We start from the raw sequence: 10,222 nt of genomic DNA, 5'->3' as shown, positions 1-10,222 counted from the left end.
TCATGCAAGAAGGTACAGAACCAATTGTTTTAAATACATGTATATTTGTGACCTCACAATCCCATAACAGTAATTTCACATTGTGCTTAAAATGGTAAAAAAAAAAAAGTCTTGACTTTGGAATGATTACATTACATTCTCTATGATTATAAAAATACAATGGATTACATGATTAAGTTATTATTTTTATAACAAAACTAATGTGGCTAACATGGTTGAAATATTAAAGTAGCTGTGTTATTCCCCTTATACTAGATGATAATTCATTTTCCTTAAGTATCAGTGATGAAAAATCCAAAAGATCTCTTTGTCTTCATAGAAGAAATGTGCAAGACTTACTTTTAATTTCAACATACTTGGAGGAAAATGTAAATATTTTCAAACGTCATATTATCAACTTAGGATGTTGGGCAAGTCTTTTTAGTTTATTGACTTTTTACTCTTAAGAGACAAATATTTAATTTAGAGAGTTTCTCTAGTATTTATGATGCAATGTAAAAGGGTAGGTAAAAAAAATATCTCACTTTGAAACCACAAATCTGTGTAATTGGCCAGAATAGCTAATGCTTTGAAAAATGTGATGTGGAGTTGTTGCATCCAAGGAAGTTTCACACACACGCAAAAAAAAAAAAAAAACTTCTTTCCATTTAAAACTCACTTATATCTTAAGCTCTGGAAAACTATTTGAACCTAGCAATTCATCTAAGGTTCTTTTGTGTCTTTATCCTTTCAATAGGCAAATTTCAATGGGTCAAGTGGACCATGAGAATTCCAGCACCATCACTGAGCTATTCCTTGTGGGGTTTTCTAACTATCCCCAGTCTGAGATTCCTCTCTTCTTTTTGTTCACTCTGGTCTACTTAGCAAATTGCTTAGGAAATATATCTGTCTTCACATTAGGGGTTCTCAGTTCCTCTCTTCAGACACCCATGTATTTCTTCCTGGGCCACCTGGTTTTCCTCAATGTATTTTTTAGCTCGATTGTTATACCAAAGATGCTCTTTAATTTCCTTGCAAGCAGGAAGGTTATCTCTTACACATTCTGCCTGATCCAGACGTATCTCACGTTATTCCTGGAGTCCACTGAGTGCTTTCTCCTGGCGGTGATGGCCGTGGATCACTATGTGGCCATCTGCTGTACAATCCGACACCTGGTCCTCATGTCCTGGACTGTGTGTGTGGCCCTGGCTTCCGGGGCCTGGATCACAGGGTTTTTTTTTCTTCAGTGGTTCCTCTTCACTTCACCATCCTCCCCTTGTGTGGATCTTACACGGTTGACTATATGTTCTGTGAGTTGCCCATACTTCTGCAGATGTTCTGTGCAGACACAACCCTGATGGAAGCCACCATGGCCGTAGGAGGGGATGGCACGGTGCTGGTGCCATTTGTCTTCATTATTCTCTCCTATCTTCGAATCTTGGTGGCTGTGACGAGAACAGACTCAAGGGAGGGTAGGAAGCCTTTTCCACGTGTTCTTCCCACCTGATGGTGATGACGATCTATTATGGAACTGGCTTGATTCGGTACCTGAGGCCCGAGTAGCTTTACTCAGCAGAAGGGGACAAACTGATCTGCGTGGTTCTATGCCATTATCAACCCTACGCTGAATCCTTTCATTTACATCCTGAGGAATATGGAAGTGAAACGAGCCGCCAGGAGAGTCTTAGAAAGAAGCTGCAAGAGCTAGAGAGGCGCTTTGCATTTCTAAGAGTTCACCCACACATACGGCACGTATGCGCTTTATCCCTAGGAATGGACAGCTTGTTAGGCTGGCACAGGAAGATGGCTATCATGGATTTATTATGGATATTAAATTATTATGTGCATGCGTATCACCCTCAGCTCCGTCAAATAATGTCCATATAGCCATTTGCATCCATATATACAAGGTTGTTATTTGAAAGTCACTGCTTTAAATAGTTTATGTGTTGTTTGCTTTTAACTGACAAGACATCGAATTCCAAGTTGTGTTTTCCTAACCTCTGATCAATGTGTATTACTGGGGATGTCAAAACGAAGGTGAGTCTCAGCTCTTCCTCAAAATAAATGCAATGAAAGCTATGAAATGAATCTTACTCAATATGATAAGATGACTATATATGTATATAAAGTTACTTATGAGCATTTTTAAAGATGTATAGAGTTCTGTTTTTAATTGTCATTTTTTTTATTTGCCTGCTCATTTTATATAATTTTAGGAGCAGTATGTGCTTCTCTGAAATTTAAAACAAAGAGACGTTCTTCTCAATCACTTTAATTTAAATCTAAATTCCCTTTCACTAGGAAGACAATACATGTAAATAATTAATATTAATAATTTTATTAATTTACTTGTATATATATAAGCAATTACTTTGAATATGGTTAAAGAGTTTGGTTAGGCCAGAAGTTTGGCCTAGTAGTAGAGTGCTTGCCTACCATACACGAAGATCTGGGATCAACTCCTCAGTACTACATATGTAGAAAAAGCCAGAAGTGGTATTGTGGCTCAAGTGGTAGAGCTCTAGCTTTGAGAAAAGTCCAGGAACAGTGTTCAGGCCCTGAGGTTAAGCCCCAGGACTGGCAAAAATAGAATTTGGTTATAATATGTTAGCAAATATAGTATTTCAAAAGTATACTGATTATTTTAATGTGGATGAATTTAGACATAGACTATAGATTTTAATTCCAGGTTCAATCATCCTCTTTACATAAATTTTCCTCTTGAAAAGTCTGTGTGTGTGTGTGTGTGTGTGATTTCAAAGGTGAATACATATAGTCCTAAACCTTAATACGTAATACATTATGATAGAACAATGGATGTTGAACATACTTTCATATTTGACAGTGAGTGAGAACAATTGCTCACTGTAATTTAAAATTGAACTTAAAAAGTAATGTTTTTCCATTCTACCCAATATACAATAACCTTTCCTCTTTAGTATTTGCTGTTGGAGCTGATGTTCTTATAGATGTGAATATTTTCTATATTTTCTATAGCAATATTAAACTTTATATCTTGATATCTTGTTAGCTGAATGTGTGTTGAAAATAAGTAACAGCTCTTCTCTGGAGGCATGAATACAATTTTTTGTTACAAATTATTGTGTGTGTGTGTGTGTGTGTGTGTGTGTGTGTGTACATGCATGTGCACCAGTCCTGGGGTTTGATCCTGATGACTCTGAGTCTTTGTGTTCAAGGTTAGCATTTTGCCACTTTAGACACAGCTCCAAGTGGAAATAAGAGCCTCATACATTTTCCTGCCACAGCTACCTTTGAACAATGATCAGATATCAGCCCTTCTGAGTAGGTAAGATTGTAGGTGTGAGCCACCATGCCTAGTTTTTATTAAATTTTGTATAATGGCATAAAAAGAAAGAAAATATCTGTTTGAAATAAAAATTGGGTGCCTGAATTGCAATCTGTATCTCCTGTTTAACATTAAATAAACATGTGAATAGTTTTGTGCATTTTAAATTATGTTTCATTCTTCAATGGCTACTTATGTATGAGTGGCTCTTTTGAAAGCTACATTGTAATGGAGGGGGGTCTAAACATATCTATCTCACTAATATGGTTGGTTAGACACTAGTAAGGCATAACTCCTGCCATAAATGATACCAAAGAGATATTTCCAAAGAGCACTGTAAGTAGAAACAGACATGAAAATGATCATTACTTTATGAAAATACTAGGCTCTATCTTATTCTTGAATTTAATAGCTAGTTCATTCTTAATTAATGGAAGCAGATATTTTATAGTTCTAATTAATATTGCTTTCATGATTAGAGTCAGCAAGAATGTTCAGTAAGGATGCAGTGGGGGTTAATTCAATCGAGAATTGATATACATACCATATAAATGTGTTCACTTTTAATATAAAATAATAATGTGCTAGTTAGGTGCTAGGTTTACACCTGGAATTCTGGCCACTCAGGACTCTGATATTCAAAGCATTAAAATTCCAAGTCAGCTGGAGTAGAAAAGTCCGCAAGTCTCCACCTCTAAAATAACCAGAAAAAAGCAAAGCTGAAATTTCCAGTGGTAGATTGTCAGACAGACAAGCAAACCTACCAAGTTTAAAGCCCTGAGTTCAAACCTCATTACTAATTTTTAAAAAGTTAGGTGGAACTAGCACAATGATGTTCATTGCAGCACTATTTACCATAGCAAAGATATGGAACCAACCTAGATGTCCCTCAGTTGATGAGGGGATCAACAAGATGTGATATTTATACACAATGGAATTCTATGCTGCAGTCAGAAGGAACGGCATTGCCCCATTTGTAAGGAAATGGAAAGACTTAGGAAAAATCATATTAAGTCAAGTATGTCAGACTCAAAGGAACATAGGCTCAATGGTTTCCCTTATTTGTCATAATCAGTAGAAACCTTGGGCTCTCCTAGCAGAGATTTACAATAGAACAAAACCTAAATACATAAGGCCATATAGGATGATGCTAAATGAAAGGACCTCCAGGATAAGGAAACAAAAAACATATAATGAGTGACTGTTGTCCTTAATGTACCATGTTATCTCTCATCTCTTTTGCCATTCTTTGCTTATCTCATGTTGTTACAATATTTCACCTTGTTATCTGATATATTTTATATGTGATTAATTGGTTATTTGAAATTGGATAGGGAAGGGGGAAATCAAGATAAGTGGGGGGAGGGTGGGAGGGAAATGGGGACCAAGTCATGAGAAAGGGAATCAATGTTTGTGAAGTTATGCACCTTCTATCTGGTGAATATAATGTAACCCTTCTATTAATCACAATAAAAAATTATTTTAAAAAGTTTGTTGGAATGGTATTTAGATAGCATTGCATACATTGTAAACTAGCACACTGTATTTACTATAAAGAATACCAAGCAAGATTGTAAAATTACATCCTTATAAGCCCCCATGTAATTAATTTTAATTCCAATGTAATTGAAATTAAATTATAAATATGTCCAGGTACTTCTAAATAGGAAATTTCCCAAAGCATAAATTCATATATTTCCCAGTGAGTCTCATTGGTTACTACTTTGGGAGCCTCATGTAACAAATGCAAAATATAGCAATTCAACATCTAATAAATATATTAAATTTGGGGGAAATAACTTGAATTTAGCTAAATTTTACACTTAATTTTGTAAGTATCTCGTTAATTTATGCTTGAGTTGGTTAGAAAAATTTGCCATAAAAAGTACTAGACTGGGTATTGTAAAAATAGATATACAAACTTATACAACTTTCTGAACAGAAACAAGTTTGTTAATTGAAAACAGAAGAAAAATAGATAAGAAAGTGTAATTATAGGAGAAATAAGCAGAACAAAATTAATTTCCTTAGGGACTAATTATGGAAACTTTCTGTGTCAATGATAATTGCAATTTTCCCAGAAATTTTAATGAGATCCAGAAATAAAATAAGCTTCTTAAATTTTTAAAGAAGTTTCTTGATTTTTGGCTGAAACCTTATTTTCAAATTAGCATGGATTCTTGATACACATGATACTCGACTTTTTCAACAAAGCCATGTAAAGCAGTTGCAGTGAGTTGAACAGCTGAATAAGTTAATGTAATACAAATATGTTAAATGAACTAAGCAAAGGAATGACTAAATTGTTTCTCTCTAGTTTACAAAGTACAAAGATGTGTGGTGTATTTATGTAACTAAAAGATTTAAGTTTAGTAATCTTGTTGGTTCTGGTTAAGTTAAAGTGTAATTATGACTAAATATGTAGAGGCAGCTAAATATTTGGTGTCTTTCAGCATTGCATTATCAATTAGGCGTTATTACCAGGGTTGTAAATAGAAACTATGCATTGTCTCAAACACATCTTATCATATTCTTCCACATTCTTTCATATTAAACAAATATTTTATATTTAGTGCTTCTAACTTTCATAACTTACACATAATAACTATAATATAAATTCACTGCCCATAGTATGATGCTTTGATATATGAATATGTTTTAAAATGATATCAGATAGTCATCCTTTATTTTCTTATTTGGTAAGAATATTAATGATCTGCACAAATATGAATCCATCTCCAAAAACCCAGCAAAATGTTGGGCTACAGGTTTAACTCAAGTTGTAGAATACCAGCTGAATGAATAAGCCAAGCTCATTCAGCTCAGCCCCCGAGTTCTAGTCCTGGTACTAGAAAATATAAATTATTATCTTTTACTAGAGTCTTAGAGCATTATGAATATTAGTATTTTTAGTATGCCATCTAATATTGAGAACTGCACTTTTATAAGTTTTCTTCTATAGATCTGCAAATTTTGTTTTCATTTAAAAACTCCTTTTAGCAACTCCTATAGCACAGTCCTGATAGTCATGACCTCTCCTGACTTCTGTTTAGGAAATTTTCTCCATCCATATTTCTGAGAGAAAACATTGCTGGATAAAGGATATCTGATAGATAGAGTTCCTTCACAATCATGTCATCTAACTCTCTCCTGGGGCTTCAGAATTGCTATGGAGAAGTCTACTGCTAAGAATGAAAGTGAGCTTGAGTATAGGCACAAGCCTATAATCCCAGCACTCAGGAAACAGAGGTGGGAGGATAATGAATTTGAGGCAAGCCTAGAAAGTACCTGTATCAAAAAGAAAACAATCAGAGACTGAAAGTGAAGACTAAAAAAAAAATATTTCATGCAAATAAAACTACATACTTAACTCTACTCAGACAAAATGTACTTTCCTTGAAAAATTGTTAAACAGCAATAATAGATACAAGATGATAAAGGGATGTATTGATCAAGAGTATATGTAATGATATTAATATCTACCATCTCTTTTCAACATCAATTGATATATAAAGCATATATTAAATGAAGTGAAAGGAGAGGGAGATAGTGATACAGGGATAATAGAACATTTCAATACCATACTTACAATGATGTCTTTAGAATTTGGACAATAAGCAAATTAAGAAACATCGGACTTTAAATACATAATAGATTTTTTATAACTAACACATATAAACATATCATTTTAGAAAACCACAACAAACACACTTTTTTTCTAATTCATAGAACATTTTCCGGGACATATAGTAAATAACTTAAGCTATGAAGGAATTGAATGAATATACAGAGGCTGAAATGATATTGCCTTTTTGCATCATGATATTTTTTCATGGTATGAAGCTAGAAATTTGGATTCCAGTCAGGATAGGCATAATCAAAAATCTAAAAATAACAAATGTTGGTGAGGATGTGGGGGAATAAAACATCCTAATATACTGTTGATGGAAAAGCAAGCTAGAGCCATGTAAATCAGTAAGGAAATTCTTTTTTTTTTTTGAAATTCTTTAAAATTGAAAAGTAGAGCTACCCTACCATCTTGGAGTATCACTCTTGGGAATTTCTCTAAAGGGATATAAGTCAGAATGTAATAGAGTCACCTACAAACCCATGTTCAGTGATGAACTAGTCTCAGAGACAAGCTGTGGAAATAGCCCAAATGTTCTATAACTGATGAATGCATCAAGCAAATATAATATTTCATTTCCTTGAATATTAACTTCTAAAATATTATTGGGCCATAATAGGAGAATGAAATTGTGTAATTTATAGGGAAAAGAATGGATCTGGAAACCATTATATTAAATTAAATTAGTAACAGTCCGAAGAATGAAGATTAAATTCCTTCCTTTAATCATATACGAATACAGCATTATTCACAAGATCTCCCTCAAACTTAATATCCATGAGTGGATAAGTATATAAAGGTAATCTGATGTTTGCATAATGGAATGGCATTTAAATTATAATAGAGAAAAAACAATGTAAGGGAATTATAGTTGAATCTAGAGGCAATTAATCTAGATATTCATTTGAAAACATTGAAATTTACAAATATCTTAATCTGATAAAATTATCTGACTTGCAAACATACATCTTAACATCACTTTATATATCAGCAATACACATAATTTTTCAGTATTAAATGCATTCATGTGCATGCACACACATACACTAAATACCATAGGTCATCCTCTTTGTAAGCTAGATAAGAAACCATAGGTGCCTCATAATTGACTTAAGTGATTTGATCAGCCAATTCATCTCAATTAGTCAATCTGATTCTGTTTAAATTTCCTGCCTTAGATTTAAATCTTTAACAAACTCTGCATATATACTTGTGGGAATATTGAGCAAATGTTAGGAAAATTCCTTTCCTGAACTGATCAAGATTTCTGGGAAGGCTATGAAATCATTACTTATATAGACATTTCTAATAAATAATCTTTACAGAAATTGGCTCCATTCCACATCTTCCCATAATTGTACTTTCTTGGCCTTGTGTGTACTTGTGTATGGTTCCAGCAACAGAACTGTTTACAAAATAGTTCAACTTTTTGTATTTTCAGATTAATTTCAGCCAGTCAAAAATATAATTCGATGTGAAGCTTAAACTTAAGACTGCATTAATTACATATTTGCAGACATACATTCAAATCTTAGACAAAAATCATATCATTGTTAATAGATTCAACAGAGATTAAAAGAAATTAACCTGGAATGTCTTCTTATTATAGAGGAAATAATGACAAAGATCACTAGGAATTAGATTAAATATTATGGTCAATATTACAAGCATGACCTACTGTGTTCCAGTTTTTACAACAAGTTAACAATTGAACCATTTACTTGCTCATTTTTTCCCCTTTTTTATGAAATACTATCAATGCATCCCTTAATTGCACAGAGGTTTTAGTATGAGTTTCACAGATGAATAGCTGATGATGTCCAATGATCCTTCTGTGGATATCTGCCATCCTGTAAACCTTACCATTATGATGATCTCAGGCTCTGTGATAATGAAGCAACCTTAGGGTTCGTGAACTGTGAGAGAGATGCACAGTGCTCTCTACTGTCATAGTAAGGGCCACTGGGTATTACGCTGAATATAGACACACTTCTATAGGTAACAGACATTGCCACTAGAAATCAGAGAAAAATGAGCACATATACATGGGCCCAAAATGGCTTCTGTGTTTTGGACTTCTGTTGTTTAACAACGTACTATTCTGATCTAGGAACTGTTAGCTTAAAGCCAATTTCAAATTATTTTATACACAACAGTTGTAAATATATTTCTAACAAGTAGAGTTTTTAGTTGTCTAGAGACTATTTTTTGCATATTCCAACACACTGCCCACAAACATCTGTTAAGTATAGATAAGATAAACCTGTGGCTTTAGAGTCCTCCCTAACTTTTGTCTAGGAAGCCGCATTGAGGTAGGCATGTTCCCTCTCAATTCTTCTCCCACTGAGAGTTCTCCTACTTCCCTCTCTGGACAGTAGTCCTTTCTTCCAGTGCCTCTTGGGGGTTTATACTACAGGGACTTGTCCACTGGAACCAGACAATCAATATGTCCCAAATGTTTGAGTTACTGCTATCTATTGGTTACTATTATTTGTTTCATCTTGTGGTAATAAGGATCTAACTACAGTCGTTCATGTTAGACAGGCATTCTACCACTGATTCAATCCTAGGTCATTAGACTTTTGAGGTTGGTGGGATGTGATGGAGAGGTGTCAATTCTCACTTCCGTAGCCTAGATAACCTTAAACTCTGCCATAATCTAGGACACTTCAAACTACATGTCTTCCTTTCTTTGCCTCCCAAGTGCTGAGATTATTGGTATGTGCTATGCCTACCTATCAACATCAAACTTTTTGGAGTTTGGATCCAGTATTTCTTTTAAAAAAAAGAAAAGAAAAACAAGGGCAATTAATGTCTCACAAATTGTGGGGTGGAGCTTGATGGCAGGATAGTGCTTTTATCAGACACCTCCAGATGGCTTGTTTCAGTTCAGAGTCATGGAAAGAATAAGCCCCACATATATCTGTGTATGGATATTTTTGTATGTGGCCAAACCACAGAAACCACAATGTGTTGCTACTTCTGTGCTCTTACAGCCTGAATAATGATAAAGAGGAGCTGTGTACCTACCGAATAGCCATTTCCCTTTGCCAATCTTAACAGGTCTAAAGCAAATTGGACAGTTGAGATGTTCCTCAGAATGTAGTCAAGTTACTATTAAACCTTGTGTCTCTTGATATTAGATATTGAAAAGATCCAGGAAAAAAATGGCTTCCACATAGCTAGCAAATAAACTAGAAAGTCTACAGAGTGGGAGAAGAGCTTCACTAACCATACAATGGTCAAAGGTCTCATAGCTAAAATATACAAACATCTCAAAAAATTAAATCACTCCAAAACTAATC

At 34.2% G+C, this 10,222-nt stretch overlaps 1 pseudogene; it reads left to right on the top strand.

Moving 5' to 3' along the window:
* The first annotated feature begins 746 nt into the window (after positions 1-746).
* On the top strand, positions 747-1,687 carry LOC150057547 (olfactory receptor 10A7-like; annotated as a pseudogene).
* The last annotated feature ends 8,535 nt before the right edge of the window (positions 1,688-10,222 follow it).

Source organism: Megascapheus bottae, chromosome 10 (genome assembly GCF_031878675.1).
Source record: "Megascapheus bottae isolate mThoBot1 chromosome 10, mThoBot2.hap1, whole genome shotgun sequence".
NCBI classification, from domain to species: Eukaryota; Metazoa; Chordata; class Mammalia; order Rodentia; family Geomyidae; genus Megascapheus; species Megascapheus bottae.
Note: the sequence above shows the minus strand (reverse complement) of the source record. Positions and strands in the feature narration are given on the sequence as shown.